Below are 23723 nucleotides of genomic sequence, written 5' to 3' on the forward strand. Positions count from 1 at the left end.
AAAAAGAAGAACAGGAGTACTTGTGGCACCTTAGAGACTAACAAATTTATTAGAGCATAAGCTCTACAGTCCACGAAAGCTTATGCTCTAATAAATTTGTTAGTCTCTAAGGTGCCACAAGTACTCCTGTTCTTCTTTTTTTGGTTAGACTAGATGACCCCGGTGGCCCCCTCTATCCCTATGGTTCTGTGGTTCTATGAATGAATGTCTAGCATTTTCTGGCAATTCCTGTACTCCTCCTTTAGTCTCTTCTCTGAAGGAGTCTCCACAGCATTCTTACTCGCTTTGATGGGCTCCAACTTTCTTACAATGCAAAAGGACTCATTTGAATAAAATTCAACTGGCAAATGTCCTGCTCAGAGAGATGCTGTAGAAATAACTTTATAACCAGTTTTACTGTAACAGTTAATGCCTATCAGTTTTTGCCACAGGATTTCATTAATACAAATGAACAAGCATTCTGAAGTAACCAGGCTACTTTCTTTGTTAAGAAATCCAGAGGACTGGTTATGCACATTAGATGTAAAATGTGAGTGTTGAAGCCAGAGTAACTTGGTACGATGGAAGAGCCTCCAGGATATTTAGGGGTGTGTGTGTGAGAGAGAGAGAGAGAGAGTTGGTAAAAATTTCCTGAATTTCAAGTTTTTGATGAATTTTTCATAGCAAACTTGAATTAGTTAGTTTGTTTGTTTATAATTTTGAGGGCGGGAAGATTTCAGGGTTTTTTAGACCCGCAGTTCTCAACCTTTCCAGACTACTGTGCCCCTTTCAAGAGTCTAATTTGTCCTGTGTACCCCCAAGTTTCACCTTAAAAGCTACTTGCTTACAAAATCAACCATAAAAATACAAAAGGGTCACAGCACAATATTATTGAGAAATTGCTTACTTTCTCCTTTTTACTATATAATTATAAAACCAGTTGGAATATAAATAGTGTATTTACATTTCAGTGTATAGTATATAGACCAACATAAACAAGTCATTGTCTTCATGACATTTTTATTTGTACTGACATTGCTAGTGCTTTTTATGTTGTAAAACTAGGCAAATATCTAGATGAGCTGATCTAACCGCTGGAAGACCTCTGCATACCCCCAGCGGTACATGTACCCCTGGTTGAGAACCACTGTTTTAAACCAAGGCCAGACCCAGTCCACACTCTCTCGCTCTCGCTCTCTCCCTCTCTCTCACTTTAACAATCAAAAACCTTTGAATAAACAGTAAAACAAAACAAAAAAAGCATACAAACTTTTTTTTTTACTAGCTCCTACCCAGGCCACTAAATAGGGCCTGATCCTGTGAGGTGCTGGCCACCTTGCAGTGGGTGCTGCAGTAGGTTCTGTTCCTAGTAGGATCAGGTCATATGTTAACCTTAACCATCAGACTAACCCTGGTACCAAAGCACCTCTATGTCTATGAAAGCATGTCTTTAGCTGAGGGGAATTGGACTGAAGGCTGGGGGGAGTTTTGCTGTGTTGCACTGGAACTGCCGTATCGCACCCATGTTCAGCTGATGCCAAATAACACATTTCCAAGCTTATGTGACTGTCCCACAACCCGAATAATGAGCCATAGCAGCAACCTGGTGCACTGCATCAAACCTACCATGAGCGAGGCCATAGCCCGAGGCTTTTGACCTGATCTTAAGGTTTTAACAAACCGAGGAAAGCTAGGAAATGCCAAGAACAGGCTGAGCTTTCCTCCTCACCTCAGATAGCTGTGTCCCCCATACCGCCATAGCAGCATGAATTAGGACAGTCAGCCAGCCTTACTTAGTGGCTCCTGTCCTTTCATCACCACCTCAATATTTGTGCTCCTTCATCTCGAGTAGGGCTGGGCATGTCTCTTTTTGGGGGGGTGGGGGATCACTGACAGTTGCACTGGAATGGGGGGGGAGAAATCCAGTCAGGTCAAACCAAATCCGAAAATGCCCCAAAAATTCAGAAGAATCAAAATAATTCTGTCTGGGGCTGAATGAAACATGTTGTCTGACCCAAAATGTTTGGTTTTCTGTCAAGGGCTAGATTCACAAAATAGAGGGAGGACCCCAATTTATCATTTTTAGCCCACTGGTTAGGCTGCTCTTCAGGAATGGGGGAGATCCAGGTTTGAAGTCCCTCTCTGGAGCAGGGCCTTGAACTTGAGTTGCCTAGGTGGGCGAATGCGTGCCTGAATCACCTGGCTATAGAGTCATTCAGGGGTTTACTTGCTGTCTGTCTCCCCCACCCACAAAGGACTCTTGAATTAGTTACATACAGTGGAACAGCTATCGGTTGCACTCACCTGAAGAGGGGTGATCTCAGTGTTCAAATCCCCAGTGCAGACTGGGAATTCAAGCCTAGCTCTCCCCCATGCCCGGGGAGAGTCCTAACCACTGGATAAAAATGATATGGTGGGTGGCACCATCGCTGCTGGCTGGTTTGTGACTCTAGCCCCCTATTTTTTGGGAGAAGCTATTGGCATTTTTTGGCAAATAAACTATTTGCCCCCCCAAAATCCCCTCAGCTCTATTTGGGAGTGTTTTACTTAAGCTTTATTATTAGACAGCAACTCCAGTGATTAGTTACAGGAAAAAGCAGGTACATTTATGCAGCTATATAAATAAAGCCCATAACTAAATTTGTCTTGTGCTTTGAAAGTGACAAAGCTGTAGGTAATGTCTCACACAGCATTCATACATATATGTGGCATTTTCACAAATGGTTGTGACTAGCCATTCCCTTGCTAGTGAAACAAAGGTGTGCATTGTACTTGCCTAAGAGCACGATTCACTTTGCATAGTGCACTGGCTTATGGCCTTTTCCCATCTCTTTGCTGCCACATTGTCATGAGATCAGAAAGTTTTGACATTTCCCCTTACCTGATCCACTCGAGTTAAAATATCCCTTTGTTTTCAGATCTTATCCATAGGTAGTTACGAGGATGAGAGAGAGCTCACAGGTTTTTCTAGGCTGAGACGGAGCCATAATAGGGAGATCACTGAATCATAAACAGTCAGCAGTTGTCGCATCCTTCAGACTTTCTATCCTGTTTACCTATCCCTGTTTACCTGCTTTTCTGGGTTTCCTAAATAGCACACCCATTCCATATAGAACCTCTTACCTTCAGGTAAAACTGGCAGATTGGGACAGCAAACTCCTTCACAGGCGGTCACTTCATTCACCTTTTTGAAATGCAGCTGTCTCTGGGAAGGGAAGCAGCACACAACTGACCAGTGACGCAACCACCATGGAGCCTAGGAAGTGAAGAATAACTCATCCACGTGAAGTGGCAGGGAGGGAATGTTGGCAGCTAACATTTAATTACTCAAATTAGCCCAGGGCCTCAACCTACTACTAACACATATGCTACGGTAAGTATCCTTTGAAAGAATGTAGTGCTACAAGTTTGCTCTGGGGTTGCTCCCTGGATAATTTTTACAGGTTCATATGTTTGTTTTGTTACATGAAAACCAGCTGAAGCTAATTGGAAGTTTTTTTAAATTACACTGTAGCCTTTGACTGGGTAACTCGGATCTATCATTTTCTAACATATGGCTTATATCTTAACTATGTAAAATAAAATATATATTTAGTAAATATCTATATTTTTTCAACGTGTAGATCATTCACTGGCATAAATGCAGAATAATTCCATTGGGGTCAGTGGAATTATGTTGGATATACATCGGTGTAACCAAAACTAAAAGCATGGAGCCAAATGGATATAACTAAAAATAGGAAGGATTTGCTGGCTGCCAGCTAAAATGGGGGCTATTTCCAGTGTCTGAGAAGAGGAAGCAACTGGAATTTCTATAGTGCTGAGGGAGGGGGCTGTTCCAGTTGATAGTGAAATAACTATTGTCTAGTCTCTCTTTAAAGAGTCAGAGGACAGTTGGAAACATTTTGATGGTTATGGGTAAAGAGATGTGTCCCCCTTTCCCCTCCCTCCCCTCCCCCCCTGCCTCCCTCTCCTTTTTAAATCAAGCCATTGCAGGGGGCTAGGAAAACATACTGGAGCAGATTCTCAACTGGTGTCAACTTGCAAACTTCCGCTGAAGTGATACATTTCTAACCTGGGTTGGAAATGGTCACGTTTATATAGGGGCAGTGAGGGGACAAGAGCAAGGTAGTTGCCATAAGGTTTGTAACCAGGACTTTCCTGATGATTGTGTTTATGGCTGAGAGAAAGTCTTTTATGGCTCCTTTCTTAGCTAGTTTCCTTGCCCCAGTCACTGGGTTTGGAGGAGGGATAGGCGAGCCAGTGTTTGATGGCTAAGCAGTGCATTTCTAGGTAGAAGGGTCCCTGACACCTCTTCCACCAAAGTGCTGTATTTACCGAACGGTGAGAGGGTGAGGAGGTTCCAGCGAGGCACATGTCCTACCAGTAGGTTCTAACTGTCTTCTCCAAGATGACTGATACTTAGCCTCCTGCCTGCTAGGTAATCACTTATTTATTTCTCAGGAGCAATGTTTTGACCTTTCTTGCTTGTAGATGTAAACTCTGGGCTTGATTTTCCCACACCACCCAGGCTGGGAGTGTGCATATAACTGGCACTACCAACCTCCCTCAGGAATTCTGCCAGAAGAGCTTTAACTTACAGATGGGCTCAGGTGCAATCCCTGTTAGCATAAGATGCTAAATCAGTGCATTCCCTAGCCATGAGAGCACTTCTGCCCCCTAATAGAGCAGAGGTTTTGAGCATCTTGCACTTCTGCAACCCTCCTTCTGGAGAGGACTTCCTATGCCAAGGACTCTGCTGCATATAGCACTATGGACTAGTGACATAAAATCCCCTGCAGCAAATGGACCTAAACATCAAGGCCACCTTCCCCAAATGGGGTTTGAACTGAGTCAGTTTGCTGCTCTCCTAATCGTTCCTCTGTAAATTGAGCTCTCGTCCTCCAAAACAATTGTGGCTCTAAGTATTTTCACAACTATTTCAGATTACGCAAGAACTGCTCTTGCTACCACATGTCAATCCACTTGGCTGTGGTCATTCAGTGCTCTTGACAATCTAGCTGTCATTCAACAGGCTTGGGTAGTCCTTTGAATGTGCAGTGCACTGGTGTAAGGAAAACCCAGACCGTTGCATGTCCGTCCATGCATGCTTGTGAGGGTCTGCACCTCCTCCCTATTCATATTTTCAGCAATTCTCATGGTAGGCAGGAATCACAGCAGGGATTGTGTTGTCCATGTCACTCCATTGCAGGTAGGGTGACCAGATGTCCCAATTTTATAGGGACAGTCCCGATTTTGGGGTCTTTTTCTTATATAGGCACCTATTACCTTCCCCCCCAATCCTGATTTTTCACATTTGGTGTCTGGTCACCCTAATTGCAGGAGGGAAGAGGAAATAATTATTTCAAAAATCAGACCTCGTCTCTAAATTTCACATGAGGAAATGTTGGCAAGACAAGCTGGATGGGTCAGTTAATTTCTTTCATTTGAACTAGGGGAAGACAATTGGGGCACTCCAGATAACACCTAGATACCAAAAAATTACCACAAAAATCTGTTAAGGCAACATTATATTCTCTTTTAAAATCTTCAGTTGAGACAAATTCTTTATTTCAATTTGTGCAACACTTTGCAAATTCCAGCATGTCTACAACAGGCTCATTCAGAGACCCAGGAGGTAATTGTCCTGCTCGACTCTGCACTGGTGAGGCCTCAGCTGGAGTATTGTGTCCAGTTCTGGGTGCCACACTCTAGGAAAGATGTGGACAAATTGGAGAGAGTCCAGAGAGCAACAAAAATGAGAAAAGGTTTGGAAAACCTGACCTATGAGGAAAGGTTTCAACCACTGGGCATGTTTAGCTTTGAGAAAAGACCGAGAGGGGATCTGAAAACAGCCTTTAGATATGTTAAGGGTTGTTCTAAAGAGGCCAGTGACCAATTGCTCTCCGTGTCCATGGAAAATAGAACAAGAGGCAGAGGGCTTAATCTGCAGCAGGGGAGATTTAGGGTAGAGATTAGGAAAAACTTTCTAACTGTATGGGCAGTTAAGCTCTGGACTAGGCTTCTAAGGGAGGTTGTGGAATTCCCATCACTGGAGGTTTTTAAGAACAGGTTGGACAAATACCTGTCAGGGATGGTTTGGGTTTACTTTGTCCTGCCTCACCACAGGGGGGGTGGACTTGCTGACTTCTCCTGGTCCCTTCCAGCCCTACATTTCTATGATGCTATTGGTTAAGCTGCACTGGTGTAAACCCCGCTTTGCACCAATCATGTGCAATGGGTGTAACTATATCTGGATACTTACTCCAGTGCCAAATTTCCTAATGTAGATAGGGCCTGGATAGGAATCACACATCCCTTACAGTCAAATTGCAGCATCCCATTTATCTGAGGGCTTTTTGGAGCTTAGGGAAGACATCGTGCTGGTTACTGTGAAACATTGTGGGATCATAGCCCAGGGAAGATAGAAAAGGTGACAGCTAACCAGGATAATGCCGCATGGTGAAACCAAACCACAGAGACAAGACTGTTTCTGCTGCATTTTATTGATGCTTTTAGAAATAGTAGCAACATATGGTGCATGCAAGAGAATACCCTAAAACACAACCTCATGTATGTGTGTGTTAAAATATATATGTAAAACAAAATGTGTGTGTATCTTGAAACACCAGTGTTAACTGTCCAGAAGCAATGCTCATAGAGCACACTTGGTCTAAGACAGGGGTCAGCAACCTTTCAGAAGTGGTGTGCCGAGTCTTCATTTATTCATTCTAATTTAAGGTTTTGCGTGCCAGTAATACATTTTAACGTTTTTAGAAGGTCTCTTTCTATAAGTCTATAATAGATAACTAAACTATCGTTGTATGTAAAGTAAATAAGGTTTTTAAAATGTTTAAGAAGCTTCATTTAAAATTAAATTAAAATGCAGAGCCCCCCGGACCGGTGGCCAGGACCCAGGCAGTGTGGGTGCCACTGAAAATCAGCTTGCATAGGTTGCCTACCCCTGGTCTAAGACATGGAGATACTAGCAGGGTGTATTATCTAAGTGGCCCTCTGTCTTGTATTCCTCCCTGGCTCCCTCCTATTCTCTCAGAGCCCTGAGTTGTTAACAGCTTGGGCACTCTGCAAAACCTGTTTATTTCCCCGTGGGCATTTGAGGAAGAGGCAGGTGGGATAGGTATATAGCAGATTTTTGGATGAGTTGTTGCAGTTATTATTATTGACCAATGTTACTGTTTATATGGGCTGTCCATTAGGAACATGATAGGTTTAAACTTCTTTTATGAAATATTGTTTGTCTGAAAAGCACCCAGAGCCTTGGATGGGTGCTAAAAGTCTAAATAAAGTTACCTCAGTTTCAGTCCCATCCTGTATGTGCTATGGCATAAACAAGAATATAGTCACCCTTTTTTTTTTTTAAAGGCTTTGGGTTTTTTTGTGGTTTTTTAAAATTTTTTATTCAATGTTGCTGGCATCTTAACTCTCACTTTCTGCTTTTTGGGTCCTTAACTGAAGGATGGGATCACATTTTTTTTTTGCTTTTAATTTCCTAAGAGTTTTTATAGAGAGGGGTAAGCATGTGAAAGTAGGAAGAAAAAGCCATTAGAGCAGCAGAAGTGCTTACAGCACTGTAAGGTCCCACAATGACATAGAGTGAATTAAGTGTCTAAAGATTTAGGACATCTTAATAACACACTGCCAAGTTTATGCTTATGAAAAAGAACTTAAATCTGTTTAAGTTCTTAAGGCCAACTGCTGTTTACTGACATGCACTGGGAAGGTGCATGCTTAGGAGGTGCTGAGCGCTCACACTTCTTATGCACTAGACCCATCTCGAGGGCTAGATTATAGCTGGCGTTGAACTGGTATGCAGAGGGGGAAGATGCAGAGACCCTTGTCTCCTGCTCCCATCCCCTCTCCCTCCCCCAACTCCAGTAGAAAGACTGCTCCATGCAGGTACTTCCTCAGCACAGCTTGAGCTCCAGAGACGATTGATTTACATTTTATTATGTGCATGTGAAATCAGGGGGCTATCAATGAAATTCTTTTGCAACCTTAATTGCAGTGTTTGCTATCAGGCAAACAGTATAATGCACTTGGAAGAGAGAGAGGCTATTGTACCTCACATCCAGTGCCCAGGGCAGTCTGGGCACTACCGGAAACAAACAACAAATAATAACAATAAAGGGAGTCAGAGTAACAGAACATCCATTGTTTTCCTCTTCTCCAGAAAGGATGATCTCTTGGCTTGTCCGGGGCTGGTGTACATACAGTCACTCTGTGGTTACGCTGGCATTCTGCCAACAGGCTCCCAAGGAATAGAACAGTCAGTTACAATGTCTTGTTTGTCTGCAGACGTCTGATCACACTTGGCCGCGTTTTGGGGTTCCCCCAGGCCAGTAAGAGTTCAGTCCCCATCAGCCTGTTATCCTTGGGGTCCTGTGGCTGTGCAGCTTTGGTCCAGAGCTCTGACCCCAGCAGCCCTCAAACTTCACCCTGGCTTTGCCCAACTTGGATCCTCCTTGGAGGCTGAGTTTAGCACCTTTGCAGCCCCAAATTCACTCTAAAATCGTCCTCCTGCAGGGTCCTGTCCTTCTCACTGGACCCTCACAGAGAAAGGGTTAGGTGCACTGCTCCTTTAATGAGACAAAACAAGTTGATTGACAGAAGAACATGTATTAAGTGATACCAAGTGAAAGGGATACAGGTAGAAATGGTTGCAAGCAAGAAGTTAAAGTAAGACATACTTTCTGGTGGCGTAGACTTAATTCAACAAGCTACAGCCTTGATTCAAGGTAGATTGTTTACCAATTTTTCTTCTTTCCAGCCATGGCGGACTTTCTTTCAGTCAAGACCTTCCACAGAAGTACTGGTTTCCCTTGTCTAGGTGAAAGATCTTTGCCCTAAGCAGGTTTTGAACTTCTATTCAGTACCCAGAGACGTTAACCCCCTTGGCTTAGCTAACCCATCTTTCTTAGCTAGCAAGAGCTCTGGCCCCTTGTGTCTGTCCAGTGATGGATGCCAAGATGGTTTCTTCTATCTCCTTATTTCTTCCCAAACTCACGTTTTGTCCCCAGGCTCCGGATGACCTCACACTGTTCTTCCCTTCCTGTGAACTTCCCCTTCCCTGCTGATCATATGTAAATAGGGATTTCATTGTCTTTGGTCACACCTTACTTAATTTCATTGGAGACAAGTAGATAGCTGCCTTCTCTCCTGTCTGGGAGAAAACCTGTTTATCAGCTCTCCCTAACCTGCCTGGTTCAAACACTCTTTAGTCACAGATTGTGAAGTGTAATATCATTGAGTATCCATAATTCCTCAGATAGTGCTAATGCACACATTTCACAATGATACTCATCACCAGTGTGTCATTAATTTTCATAAACTTTTATAATACACTCATATTGTATACAATCAATTGATTCAATTACTTACCCTCTTGCCTGGGTCTTAACCTCACATGATATCTCCCCCACATGCCAGGTTGACAGCTTTGTTTATCTTTTATATAAATTTGTCTCTGCCTAACGACCAGCAAATACCCATTCCTTTAGCTCGGGCAGACTGGGCTTATGCATTGCTTGCCAAACACATGTTAAGAACATAATTTTAGCACATATGTGTAACTCTTTGTACACCCCTCGTACATATATCAGGCACGGATATTAATGATCAGTGAGGCATTAGTTTTCCAGTAATGTATTATGTGCCACCTTTTGGGCACGTATGACCACAGCGTGTGAGGTGTAGTGAGTGTCAGTCAGGCCTAGCAAGAGTTGCTGACGTAGAGTATGAACCACCAAGGAGTGTCTGTCACTTTGGGGGAGTGGGTGTTTGCAGATTTTAAGGCCAGAAGGGACCATTATGATCTCATCTGACCTCCTGTATGACACAGGCCACAGAATTCCATCCGTTGATTCCTGCATCAAGCTCATAGCTTCTGGTTGAGCTTGTGTAAACCAGGCCTGCTTGTTATGGTGCTCTGTTCCCCTCTAGTCGCATCTAGAGATTAATGAGTCTGCTACAGCATACCTCAGAGCCCTGACTTTTAGCCCATGCAGTAGAGGCTCATGCACTAAGCTTCAGAGGTCTCAAGTTCAATCCTGCCCACTGATGACCAGGGTCTGTTGGTATTACACTAGCATGTATCTTTTAGAAAGGCATCCAATCCTTGGCCTTTAAAGTACAAGCCAATGGCAAGGGCAGTATAGTGGGGCATTAACCACAGTGAAATCTCTGGGAGTTTTGGGGCCTGGCTCAGGACCAGTGTACCTCGAGGACGTGTCTGGACAGGAGCAGCTGCTGCAACACCCATCTGAAGAATGCAACATCTGCCCCATGGTGCCTTGCCCCCTTCCATCTTCTCCCCATCCCCTTTAGAGAATCTAACCCCATAGCATGAGACTGGCACCAGGACTGCCATTGTGTTCTGCCCCATTGAATCCAGCTTCCTTTGGCCCTTCTTGCCCACTACCCCATGCATGCAAGCGTAACCCACTGCTGAGTGTGTTACAGGTCCCCTTCTGTGCCTGGTCCACAGAGGACATGAGTCTTTTAAGGCACGTCTACACTGCCATTGGCAGCGAGCCTCCAAGCCCAGGTCAACGGGCACGGGCTCGGGTTACTGTGCTAAAACAGCTCAGGCTGCAGCTCGGGCTCTGAAGCCTAGGGAGTGGTGACAACACTACTTCCTTTTTCTCTCTCTCTCATCTACTTAGACTGCAAGCTCTTTGGGGCAGGGACTGCCTGTCTTATTGTTTAGATACAGCAGTGGGACCTTGATCTCAGTGAAGGCATGACACAGGTGAGGCTGAGCCCAATTCTCCTTTAAGGGACAGCTCACCCTGTGACATGGCCCCTGTGTGCCACTGGAATACTAATAATTAAAAATCCCGTGCTTCATAAAGCAGCTGTCCATATGTTACAAGACAGTTCTCAGCGGTAATTCCAGTGACCTAAAATTTCTCTGAGACCTGGTGCTCATTCCTTTATCCTCTCTGCACATAGAACTCCCAGGGAAGGCATCTGTTTGCACCAGCAGATCAGTTGCTTTAGATCTATGGTGAGTGGAGTTGAAAGTATTTTGTGATTGAATCTAGATTTTTAATACCAATGTGTTGCTGTACAGTCTCTCATAAACATAACATTGATGCACAGATCTCCATATACAACAAATATGCAGGGTTACTATTGCTAATCATATATCCCAATGAATAATAGTATCTGTACATTGTTTACCTATCTACACGGAATCCAGGAGAGGTATCTTCTAACTCAACATTTTGCTGAAACATAGATTATGCAACTGCTTGCAGACAAGTAATGGGAATGACTCAGATATGATACACACTTATTTTCAGACAAGATCTAGAGATAATTCACACATGGTATGCAATCACTTTGATGTGAGAAGTGAATATTTAAATAGTGCATGCACCTAGCTAAAAACAAGTTGGAGATGGCTCAAATACAGTGAAAAAATAAATAAACAAAAATCATTCAGCAGTAGATAAAATGACATAGAAGCCTATTCTATTAATCTGCACATATCAGAATAAGCTGTAGAGAGTGAAAATGGTCATTGAGACATGTAGGAAGTTATGAGAAATCAAATATTCTGTTTTACATCAAAAACCATGTAATAGTTTGAAACCCCAGACTCTGCTATACTAGGCCTCTATGGAGACAAAATTGAAAGTAATTGAATCTTGCTTAACAGCAGGCTGACCAAAGTGACACAGATCCTGATTTCTTTGTTCTATTGAATGGAAAGACCCTGAAAGCTATGTGTTTTATCACTGAAGTCATGCCTGTGACACCCACACAGGCTTATTCATTGATGTAGTCATAGATGCAGTGGCTTCAAAAGATTAAGGGCTTGACCTAAAGTTAATCAGTCTTTCCACTGACTTTACTGAGCATTGGATCAGGTGCTATAATCATATATCAGAATTCTGGAGAAACAGAAAGGAAATGCTGGAAGCTAAATAAGTGGGATGCATGCTGCTTCAATACCACATTAATAGGTCCCTCAGAGAACTTAAGGTAGATAGATTTGGGTGTAATGGTTAGATGTGAGTAGCAACTAGCTCTTGTGCCACATGTACCATTTCTTGTTCAGTCAATTCTGGAACATCAAGTTAGTCATTAATTGTGTATTTGTCACGGAACTTCTCTTCTGTGCTCAGTGTGTCTATGATATTGAGATTATTTTTTTATTTTATTCATTATAATTAAAAAAATAAAACTATAAGAAAACAAAATAAAATAAAAGTTAGAGCTAGTAGAAATTTTTCTAACCAAATTTTTTTTTGAAAAATGCCCTTTTTTACCTTGACTTCTGTGAAATTTTTTTTTTATTTTGAATATTTTTTGGGGGGAAAAATCCTACTCCATATGACTAAATTGATTTTAAAAAATCAGATTTTGAAAACAGTAAATGGAGAAAAGTGGCTGAGAAGATTTCAAAGAGTGAAATGGAAATGATTTTTAAATTTCTCATTTTTTTCCTGATTTTCCTTTTTCAACCAGCTCTGTTGTTAACAATCCTGACAGGGAAAATGTCAGGCTGAAAACACAGTGAAGTCTTGACACTCACAATACTGACACCCCCAGGCTGGGGTGAAAGGAAAATGGAGCTCTTACTGGTACGGGGCCAGCTCTGGCCCCGCTGGAAGGGGCGGGGCCTCAGGCGGAAGGGGCTAGACATTTGAATGCCATGATGGCCCAGTCAGGTTATACAGGCAATGGGCTGTTGTGGGCACTTCCATGAGTCGTGACATTCTTGACTTGGAGTCATGTAGGCTACAGGACTGTGCCTTCCTACCTTTAAAAACAAAGGAATTTCTTCCGCTACATCCATATGCCAAAAATGTCTCATGGATCAGCATAAGGGTCATGGTCCCCTCCTATTGAAATTAATAGTGAAATGCCCACTGACTTCAATGCTAGCAGGATTGGGCCCTAAAGAGAACGGCCATCAATACAAATAGCCTCTTGGAAAGTAACTTGAAATACCAAGAGCAGAATGATTACTATGCGTCAGCCTGATTCTGCTACCCTTGTGGTGGATGGCAACATTTCTATTGTGCAGCATGAGGTGCTAGCAGTACTTGATCATTAAAGCCAAAATGCACTGCACCCAGAAGCCATTTTTGATGGAAGAAAGAATATGCGCATGCCAGACACCTACATGATATGGCCAATTACGAGGTCTTTCCAAAACAAAATCAGAGCAGTAAATGTGCATATAACATCTGAAACTGCTTCTGTTCTTTTACTTGATCATTATAAAAGTGGCCCCATTGGGAGGGACGGGGAGGCAAAGCCTTGTGTTTGGTTTAAACAAACCAAATAACTTCTGCTCCTGTGCAAAGATCTGGTGCCCTGAGTTCCAGTTCAAAGCTGTGACCTAGTTTTTAATGCACTCAGCAATATTAAGGAGAGAGGAAACCTGGCCTGATGCTCTCTCCCAGGGGGCAGATCCTACCTTTAAACGAGGTGTCCTATTTACCATTGCAAGCCAACCCTGAGCCTGTGGAGGATGAATCTGCCCCTCCCTCCCTCAGTCACCATCAGTGATGTCATTAGTACGCAGAGCGAGGGTTCTCCAAGTATGCAGCTGCTTCCTTCTTCCTTGAGGTTGAATCTGTGGTTTATAAGGCTGTGTGGGAATAGTCATACAATAGTGCCACCTAGAGGCATGGACTGAATTGAATCTATTTATCCAACCGCTGTAACTGGGATATCCTATATTTATTATGCAGGCAAAATAAGCACTGGAATAAATGGGGTGGGAGGGGGTTCAGAGCCTTGCTCAGGAATAAATGAGCGGTTCGGTTGAGTGACAATGGAAAGCTGGATCACCTCTAATGCTTGTCACGTGTTCTCTCAGCCTCTCCTGAGGGGGAGAAGTTTGCAGAGTGGAATGTCTTGTTTGGGATTTTTTCATTGTATAGAAATAAAATGTACTAGGAGTTTGTGAGAGAAGGTAGGTCAAAGAAGTGCCCCTTGCACTTGGAGCGGAAGGTGGTGAGGTTTGTGATGGTCCGTGGTTCCTGAGGGAGTTCCTTCCCCTCTTGGGCTGGCCCTGGAGAAAGTTCTGACTCCTGCACAGATGAACTTTTCCCTTTTGGTAAGATAACATAAGAACGGCCCTACTGGGTCAGACCAAAGGTCCATCTAGCCCAGTATCCTGTCTTCCGCCAGTGCCAGGTGCCCCAGAGGGCATGAACAGAACAGGTAATAATCAAGTACTTCTAGCACCTGTCGCTCATTCCCAGCTTCTGGCAAACAGAGGCTAAGGACACCATTCCTGCCCATCCTGGCTAATAGCCATTGATGGACCTATCCTCCATGAATCTATCTAGTTCTTTTTTGAACCCTGTTATTGTCTTGGCCTTCACAACATTGCCTGGCAAGGAGTTCCACAGGTTGACTGTGCAGTGTGTGAAGAAATACTTTCTTTTATTTGTTTTAAACCTGCTTCCTATTAATTTCATTTGGTGACCCCTAGTTCTTGTGTTATGAGAAGTAATAAACAACACTTCCTTATCTACTTTCTCTACACCAGTCATGATTTTATAGACCTCAATCATATTTCCCCTTAGCCGTCTCTTTTCCAAGCTGAAAAGTCCCAGTCTTATTATTCTCTCCTCATACGGAAGCTGTTCCATACCCCTAATCATTTTTGTTGCCTTTTTATGAACCTTTTCCAATTCCAATATATATTTTTTTTGAGATGGGGCAACCACATCTGCACACAGTATTCAAGATGTGGGCGTACCATGGATTTATATAGAAACAACATCATATTTTCTGTCCTATTATCTATCCATTTCTTAATTATTCCCTGCGTTCTGTTCGCTTTTTTGACTGCCGCTGCACATTGAGTGGATGTTTCCAGAGAACTATCCTCAATGACTCCAAGATCTCTTTCTTGAGTGGTAATAGCTAATTTAGACCCCATCATTTTATATGTATAGTTGAGATTATGCGTTCCAATGTGCATTACCTTTCCATTTATCAACATTAAATTTCATTTGCCAGTTTGTTCCCCAGTCACCCAGTTTTGAGAGATCCTTTTGTAGCTCTTCACAGTCTGCCTGGGTCTTAACTATCTTTAGTAATTTTGTATCATCTGCAAATTTTGCCACCTCACTGTTTACCCCTTTTTCCAGATCATTTATGAATATATTGAATAGGACTGGTCCCAGTACAGACCCCTAGGGGACACCACTATTTACCTCTCTCCATTCTGAAAACTGACCATTTATACCTACCTTTGGTTTCCTATCTTTTAACCAGTTACCAAGCCATGAGAGCACCTTCCCTCTTATCCCGTGGCAGCTTCTTTGCCTAAGAGTCTTTGGTGAGGGAACTTGTCAAAAGCTTTCTGAAAATCTAAGTACAGTATATCCACTGGATCCCCTTGATCCACATGCTTGTTGACTCCCTCAGAGAATTCTAGTAGATTGGTGAGGCATGATTTCTCTTTACTAAAACCAGGTTGACTCTTCCTCAACAAATTCTGTTCATCAATATGTCTGACAATATTGTTCTTTATTATAGGTTCAACCAGTTTGCCTGGTACTAAAGAAAGCCCCATTATGCCAAAGGAGCAAAGCTGTTGACTATGGTCTTCATTCCAGTCTTCAGTGCTGTGAAGAGGGGTTTAGCCAGGGGTAGCTGGTACAATGATTTGTGTTGGCATTTGAACTAGATTTGTTCACAATCATATTCAAACATGGGAGGCTGAGGGGAGACACTGCCGTGTAGATAACCCAAAGCACCAACAAATAACTGCAACCACAGTCATTGCCTCCAGTTCCAGTTGCCTTCACTGAGGTAGGCAGTAAGGCCTAGAGGACGGAGCATTGGGCTGGGACTCAGGAGATGTGGTTTCTATTCCCAGCTTTGCCACTCCCTACTGGGTGACCATGAGCAAATCACTCCCCCTGTCTGTGCCCTAGTTACTCCATCACTGAAATCGGGATAATTATATTGACCTCCTTGGAAAAGTGCCTTGTGACCTGCCAGTGAAAAGCACTAGGTAATAGAAAGGTGGTTTCATTGTTTATTTAAAAGCAAAGACTATTGGCAAAAGACAAACAATAAGGAAAACCACAAAATAGGTACTTGTGAATAAATGCAGGTCCAGTGCTATGATTGAAACACCATTGGGTGGTCAGGAAGCTTTAAATCAGAGATCTTCCAGGAGGTACAGCTACTCATCTAAATATTTGCCTAGTTTTACAACAGGCTACATAAAAAGCACTAGTGAAGTCAGTACAAACTAACATTTCATACAAAATGACTTGTTTATACTGCTCTATATAATATACACTGAAATGTAAGTACAAGATTTATATTCCAATTGATTTATAATGTATATGGTAAAAATGAGAAAATAAGCAATTTTTCAGTAATAGTGGATGTGGCAATTTTGTATTTTTATGTCTGATTTTGTAAGCAAGTCGTTTTTAAGTGAGGTGAAACTTGGGGTTATGCAGGACAAATCAAACTCCTGAAAGGCATACCGTAGTCTGGAAGGGCTGAGAGCCACAGCTTTAAGTTACAAAGCATGGCGATATAACCTTTAGCACAGCTGAGCAAAATTTTTCTCCCAGCCTAAAGACTGGGTATATCCCAATCTCTTGGTAAAGTTTCAGCACATCTCCAGCTGTCCGTGTTTTCCTTTCCTGCTCTCTTTCATGTCAGGGAACCCTCTGATGCAGTCACTTTGGTGACGAAGAAGGTGGTTACCCAACACACTCCCACAATGTGACATGACATCATTTCATTAATAACTGCTTCCTGTTGTACAACTAAGGGTAACATTTTACAGCACATGCGTGTTTTTCCTGGTAATTTTTCTTATGCTAGCTTTTTGTTTCATTTCTTGTGTCACTGTTTTCAAGAATACAAATGTATCCCACTCTAACTGAAGGTGTTGGGTCTAAGGGAATGTGACCATGGTTTGCAAAATAGTTTTTGTCTTCAGTGAAAACAGCTTTCTGAAAATAATTCTTTGCAGACTATATGGCAGCATCTTATGGATGATTAAACTTGCCAGGATTTATATATCAGGTCCAGGTCATATTGCGTAGGGAAGGCACCACTCATCACTGTCACCGTTGATACTCCTGGAATAGGTTGTTCTGTAGGAAACAGTGGGTACCAGACAAATTCAAACCCACTAAAACGGAATATTCAGATTGGCAGACATTTGTGTTGCCACTTTGAGATGTCAAGTTCTTATACAAGCCCTCTATGTTATGTTGTTGCCCAGAAGAGTCCTGTGCTGTGGGAACCCATGCTTGGAGGACAAGGGAGACAGTCCATATTTTTATTTATACTATATTTAGGAATTGGGGCCCTATTGTGTTAGATGCTGTACAAACAGGTAGTACAAACACAACCGCCTGAACCAAAAAGCTTGCAGTCTAGGTTAATGACAAGATGCAGCAGGTGGATTAAACAAACATGCAATGGTTGTGGGGATGAGGACAAGGGAACAGTAATATGAGTATGTATTTGCCTAGGCTAGCTATGGGAAATCTGTCTAGCCATGAGCAAAAGCTGAATGCAAACAAATTCTCTGGGTTCGCTCACCACCCCAGGGATCCTGTGCGGATACCATCTGAGATAGAATCAATGTCTTACCTGAGCTGGATGCTGGGTGCCCGCTGTTTCAGGGGAGAGAGGACTCCAGCACAGATTTGGTAGCAAAGTTTTACTCTTGGGCATTTGTCTTGGTGATGATCCAGTATATTCAGCAGACCAGTGCTTGGAGGCATTATCCTTGTTCGGTACTATCCTTCAGCTAACCTTGTTCAACAGTGCCCCCTCTTGGGGTAATGTAGTATCCTTTGATGTGTGGCCTGGCAACTTTTGGCTAAGCTGCCTGCATTAGTCAGTGCTGTTCAAAGCCTGTTCACACCTGTGTCTGTCAAAGTTTGCCATTTACCCAGTAAGAGTAGAGAGTGGAAAGAACGTCCAATGTACTATTATACAGCTGGCACAACTGGCTCCTAGGCCACACCTCTAGCACTCCCTCCACCCCCACCCCGGCATACAGGGTGCATTGGGGTTATGACTAGGATGAAGCAGGTGTGGCTGGGTGTTGCTGTGCTCTGATAATCCCCATCTAGCATACCAGCCTCTTGGGTCCATAGCTGGCCGGCATAGTTAATAGGAGTTAAAGGGGCCTTGAAGCTGTTCTAAAATACAATGGGGACAGGGACAGTGTGCTCCAGAGTTAAGGAGCCATAAATGGCTCTTTTACACTTCCCACCCTCCACTGTGTACAGCACCCCTAAGGCCTGCTGAGGACTGAGCCCAGATGTTATGCTAGAGTTATGGTGGGTGAGGCAATATATTTTATTGGATCAACGTCTGTGCATGATCTCCAGGTAGGTTTTCTGATTTTTTCATTCCCGTGTGTGGGAGTATGTGATGATTTTTTGTTTGAGGTGTTCCCTTATGAAGTATGTGAGGTGCTGGAGATGGTTCCTCAATTTTTCTGAAGTCCTTTTTGCAGAGCTGTTCAGCATATCTGGAGTTGCGCATAGTGGATAGAGGATTACATGGTAAGTCCTCTGGGGATGATGGTTTTTCCCTTGTGTTCACTTAAGATGTAGATGTCACTGTTAAGTTTGGCTTCCTTCCTCTTCATGTTGTGGAGTTTCCATTTCAGATGGCAACATTCGATTTCTTTCATTGTCATTTGCAGTCTTGTTATAACCATGTTAGTCCCAGAATCTTATAGAGAAAAGGTGAGTGAGGAAATACCTTTTATTGGACAAAGTTCTGCAGTTGATCCAATAAAAGATATTACCTCAACCACCTGGTCTCTAATATCCTGGGACCAACACGGCAACAACCCTGCAAACCCAGTTGCTATTGGCATATACTTCCTCTATTAGAGTTGATTTTCCATAGGATGCTTTATACAGACCTTTTCATCGAGAGAGCTCCCAACGAACATTGCAAATTGAAATGCAGATTCTCCCTAGAGATAGCATCATTCACAAAGGCATCCTCAGCTGGCGTGAAAGGCAGCTTTTCGTGTGCCTTTTGCATTGATATAGGTGGTCTTGGTCAAAGTGACTTATGCAAATTATAGGTGCAATACACAGCTTCAGAAATATCAAATTGTGATGGCAAAATATAGAAAACAAATACATAAATGGAAAAAACAAAAACACATGATGTAAATTAACAATGTATGGTACACAATTACAGTTGTGTTGAAATGGGGAATCACCTAACTGCAACGGGTCCCAAGGTAACTAAACTCTTTTTTTTTTTCTAAAGGGCCAGATTAAAAATCCATTGACTTTCTATTAAGTCTTTCAGTGGTCTTTTGGATTATGCCATACCTGAATTATGATGTGCTTCCATCTACAGTGGGTGAACTGATTTAAAAGCCATGAATCATTTTCAGCATTAAGTTAATGATAGGTCATTCAAATGTAGGGAGAGAGGCTAAAACTTTCAAATGCCTAAAGTTAGATGCCGAATCTGATGTTTGCAACTTTTAAACACGTAGCCAGTTATTCAGAGGTGTTCATCATCTCTGGAGGTGTTCAGCACCTGACGTGGTTGAAATGTGCTGACTACAAAAATGTTTCCACTGAAAAGTAGGGTTTTGTCAAAAGCAAAACTTTTCCCGGGGAAAACATAATTTAAAAAATTATATGGGAAATTTTGAAACCAAACAAAAGTCATTGTTTTGAATTGCATAATTCAGTTTGGTAGAAATGAAAATTTTTGATATAAATAAAAACTTTTGTTTGGTCTAGAAATTTCCCATGAAAATTTTAAAACAAATTTTTCATCTTTTATTTATTTATTTATTTATTTTGGGTAGAAGAGAAAATATTTCTTCGCTCCATCCAGCTCTATTCATCGCCTTTGAAAATCGGATCACTTATCTTTAGATATCTAAATATGGATTTAGATGACTAAAGTTAGTCATGCAGGTTTGAAAATGTTAGCCTTCTTGAGGAATTAAGGTTGTGGTTGGGTGCTCAACTTCCTTATGTAGCTTTGGAAATCCCAACATGTTTAGACAACATGCTGCCTTCAGGAAGTTGTGGCCTATGGTGATGTTTTCCTGGAGCTGGTAGTTCATGTCCCCTTTTATTTAATCCTCTTAGAGTCCATATATTTGTCAGAACCACTGAGCCAAAACTCTAGGATCCTACACCTCTCCCTCCCCCATTATTCAAGCACCATATAAAGTTATTTAGTACTTGATCATCCAGCCCTTTCATACCCGCTTAGTCCCATGGATGCGATACAAAGGGGTGAGCAAAGGCTGATGTATCTGGCCCTGCCTGGTGAGAATGCTCCCATCCAGTTTGTACGCAGCATTTTCTTTACATCAGGCACTGTATGTAACTTTCACTGTAGAGTAGATTAAAGCCCTCTGACTAAAACATCTGTCCCAGAATGTTCCAACCTTTTTTCAGTCCATGTCGGGACCACCATGAATTAACGTGGAGAGAGGTGTACGTGTGTGAGACAGAAAAGCAGCACAGGAAAGTGAATATACGGAAATCTGATATTAGTAGGATGCTTGTTAAGGCTCATGCTATATTGCAGCACTTCCTCAGCGTTCCCCTGAAAACAAATCTTGATGTTGCTATATGTCCCTTCTGAATTTACAAGTCATTTGTGCTCCGTGAACTAATGTAAACTAATTTTCTGAAATTTCAGGTTTTGGCCCTATTTTAGCTAATGAAATTCAGCACTTTTCAGACATTTCCTCATTCTTGCAGCCAGCGTGATATGAAAGAGCAGTGTCACACTCTACAGGGCTATTAGTGATGATTATTGTGGGCAAGTTAAAAAAACCCAGCCTGCTTCTTTAACGTCTGTTCTCTCTGTGCACAGAGGATTTATGAAGGCAGACGTCAGTAATTATGCATGTATCTTTCCAGCATGCACAGACACACTTAAAAAATCAGTTTTTGAAAATGGGTTTCCCCTGATAATGTCTTGGGGACCTTCCCATGAAGCATATGTGCAATTGGATTTGTAATTCTCTCCCATTTTTAGTAACAATCAGGATTGCATCAGAAAGTTATCTGACTTCAGCATCCATCTCTCCTCCTAATGGAAACAACCCACAAGACCCCAAATACTGGCTAAATGCTTTGGTCAAATAGTAAATTTGAGCTGACAATATCCTTTTAATAAGAAAGCAAGTGTGTAGACTTTAGGCTCAACAGAAATGAAGTATCATTGAGATATGTCATAACAAGAGGGCCTGTCTTCAACTGACAGCTGAATATGACATCAGGCAGCTCTTAGGGCCCTAGCAAGGCTGCACCCTCCCTGTCTAGCATGCTGTTTGCTGGAGTCACTGCCTTGTTATGTTTCTGTAATTTAACTTTTATGAGGCTCAGTTGTTGACTATCACTCAACCCCCAGCCTAGAGGACCAATGTGGCTACTTTTCATCCTGCCCCCCACAACTTTCAGCTGTCCAGCTTAGGTGACCTTAACAGAGCACATTACATAGCTCTGAGGGTATCAGAACACAGACATATTCCTGACATGCCAAAGTACAGTCCCCGGGGAAGGCTTCAACGGAAATGCAGGAGATTTATGTGCATAAATGTTTTTAGCATAAATTTTCTACCCACTCAAGGTTGCCTATATATTATTATTATTTATTTGTGTCACTGAGAACACTCTACCTCCCTATTTCTATTTCTATTTCCCAGCAGTATCATTTTAACAGAATAGCTTTAATCAGAGATGCCCTTGTAAGCCACGTGTTCCAGGTGTAAAACTGTTCAAGAGTTCACACCCCACCTTCTTCCATGGCAGTGATCAAACCTGTCCCCAGTGAGCGAATACAATAACTTGGGTTGGGGGGAATGGAATACTTCAAAGAGACTTCATTGACTTTAGTGGGCCTTCCTCAGTAATTTAATCACCATTAACATCCCAGTCAGAGCTCTGTTAGACAAGACCTGGTTCTACCAGCTTTGACTGTTAATAGAACATTATCAACATAATTAATGCCCATATCTGATCTACTTTTCAGTAGTTTATATGAGGCTTTCACTAACACACATTATGCACCTTATTCTGCTTCTCAATCGGCTGCTGTTGACAGACAAAATTCCTGGCATTTGTGCACTGCAAAATCACAAGGCACCCACTTAGCTATTTGTTGAGATAATCTTCACTTTTAGGAAGAGTCGGAGTCCAGAGAGCAGGTTAATTAGAAGCCAACACTCCTCTCTCTAGCAGCTCTGCTATGACAATGGGTGTTCCTTTTAAACGAAAAGAAAAGAAAAGCAATTAGATTATGTAACTCTGGGGCTGCTCTACACAGTTCTGTCCCTAATTAAACATGAGCTAAAACATTCGTTGGGACACTGTAGCATCATTTGTCTGTTGCCAGGTGCCTCTGTCCATTAGGAACACAGCAACTCCTGTGCAGGAGAACTGGAGATTAATTACTAGATCCAAATATTGTGAAACACACCTATCTGACAGTGGATACAATGTTGCAACAGTCTCTCCGCTCCACCCACCTGCCCCTTACCACCCTCCCACCTTCACCCTTCGTAGAAAAGAGGCAAGTGAATGCTCAAGGGACATGGCCAGTCAGTGGCTTTCTTGTGTAATATGTAGGAGAAAGAAAATAGCATTTCTGTGCAGTAAGTGTATACGGTCCTCTTGCTCACCAGCTCTTTGAGTGCATTGGTTTAGTTAAATAACCTAGGATAATGTGCCTATGTCCTGAACTAGAACACAGGGGCCGGAGGGATATAGAAGCTGAAGATATTCTATTTCCTTCTCATTTTCCTCTTTTCCATCTATTAGCAGCTTGATATGTGCCCAATCTGTCAATGCAGCCGGCTCGGGAGTATTATCTGGGTTAATCAGCAGAATCAGTGCAACACAAGTTAAATGAATGACACAACAGAGAAGGGCCCAGATATCTGTCTAATCATCACTTTTCCCATCGTGTGATCAGCCGCATTTTGCTTGATCCTATTGCATAGCTGTTCAACTCTTAGCATGGGGATTTCTTCCTTTGTACACAGTGCTCACAGATAGCCATGTGATTCAGTGCAGGGAGAGAGAGCGAGATTGGGAGGTGGGGGGTGTGCTCAGGTCCAAATGACCAACTTTCTGGTCCTCATTTCTATATGTGTCTGGAATATATTTATGGAGATTTTAGCAACTCTGAATGGAGATAGCCCCCAGTCTGGGGAGTTTCTGGGACTGTCAGAATCAGATTCTAACTCTGAATAAAGACAAAGGGCCTAATACTCCCCGTCCCTTGCTGTCCCCCAGCCTCAGTGTGTAGTGCAAAGTGGAGGACAGCATCACAGAACAGCCCTGACAACACAAGGTAAGTGGAGATTTTGCAGCAAGCTCCCTCTTGTGCGCCAGCCCCTGAAATGCCACCTTCCTCCGAGGGCTCTGGGGGTTTGGGGTAGGGATCTGTTGGAGCCGGTATGAACAGGGCAGGCTCCCCTCCAAACCAGAGCACTTCCACACAGACGATAATACAGTATGAAAACAAACCCAAAGAAAAAAACCCTCCACTCCTCCTACCCCTACCTGTGGTCAACATGCTAAGCTGTGCCCTGTACTGCCCTGTGTTCTCTCAGTCCTGGTCTACACTGTACAGAGTTAGGTCGATGTAAGGCAGCTTTTGTTTAATATCTTTATTAATGATCTGGAGGATGGCGTGGACTGCACTCTCAGCAAGTTTGCAGATGACACTAAACTGGGAGGAGTGGT

General features: G+C 42.6%; 1 long non-coding RNA gene across 1 annotated transcript; it reads right to left on the bottom strand.

Annotated features, from left to right (window-relative positions):
• Positions 1-7467: 7467 nt before the first annotated feature.
• On the bottom strand, positions 7468-13519 carry LOC117884260. The gene is made up of 2 exons (XR_004647536.1): positions 13433-13519; positions 7468-8576 (listed from the first exon to the last, which is right to left on the bottom strand). It is a non-coding gene; the product is annotated as an uncharacterized LOC117884260 (long non-coding RNA).
• Between the last annotated feature and the right edge of the window lie 10204 nt (positions 13520-23723).

This window comes from Trachemys scripta, chromosome 10 (genome assembly GCF_013100865.1).
Source record: "Trachemys scripta elegans isolate TJP31775 chromosome 10, CAS_Tse_1.0, whole genome shotgun sequence".
Lineage (NCBI taxonomy): Eukaryota > Metazoa > Chordata > Testudines > Emydidae > Trachemys > Trachemys scripta.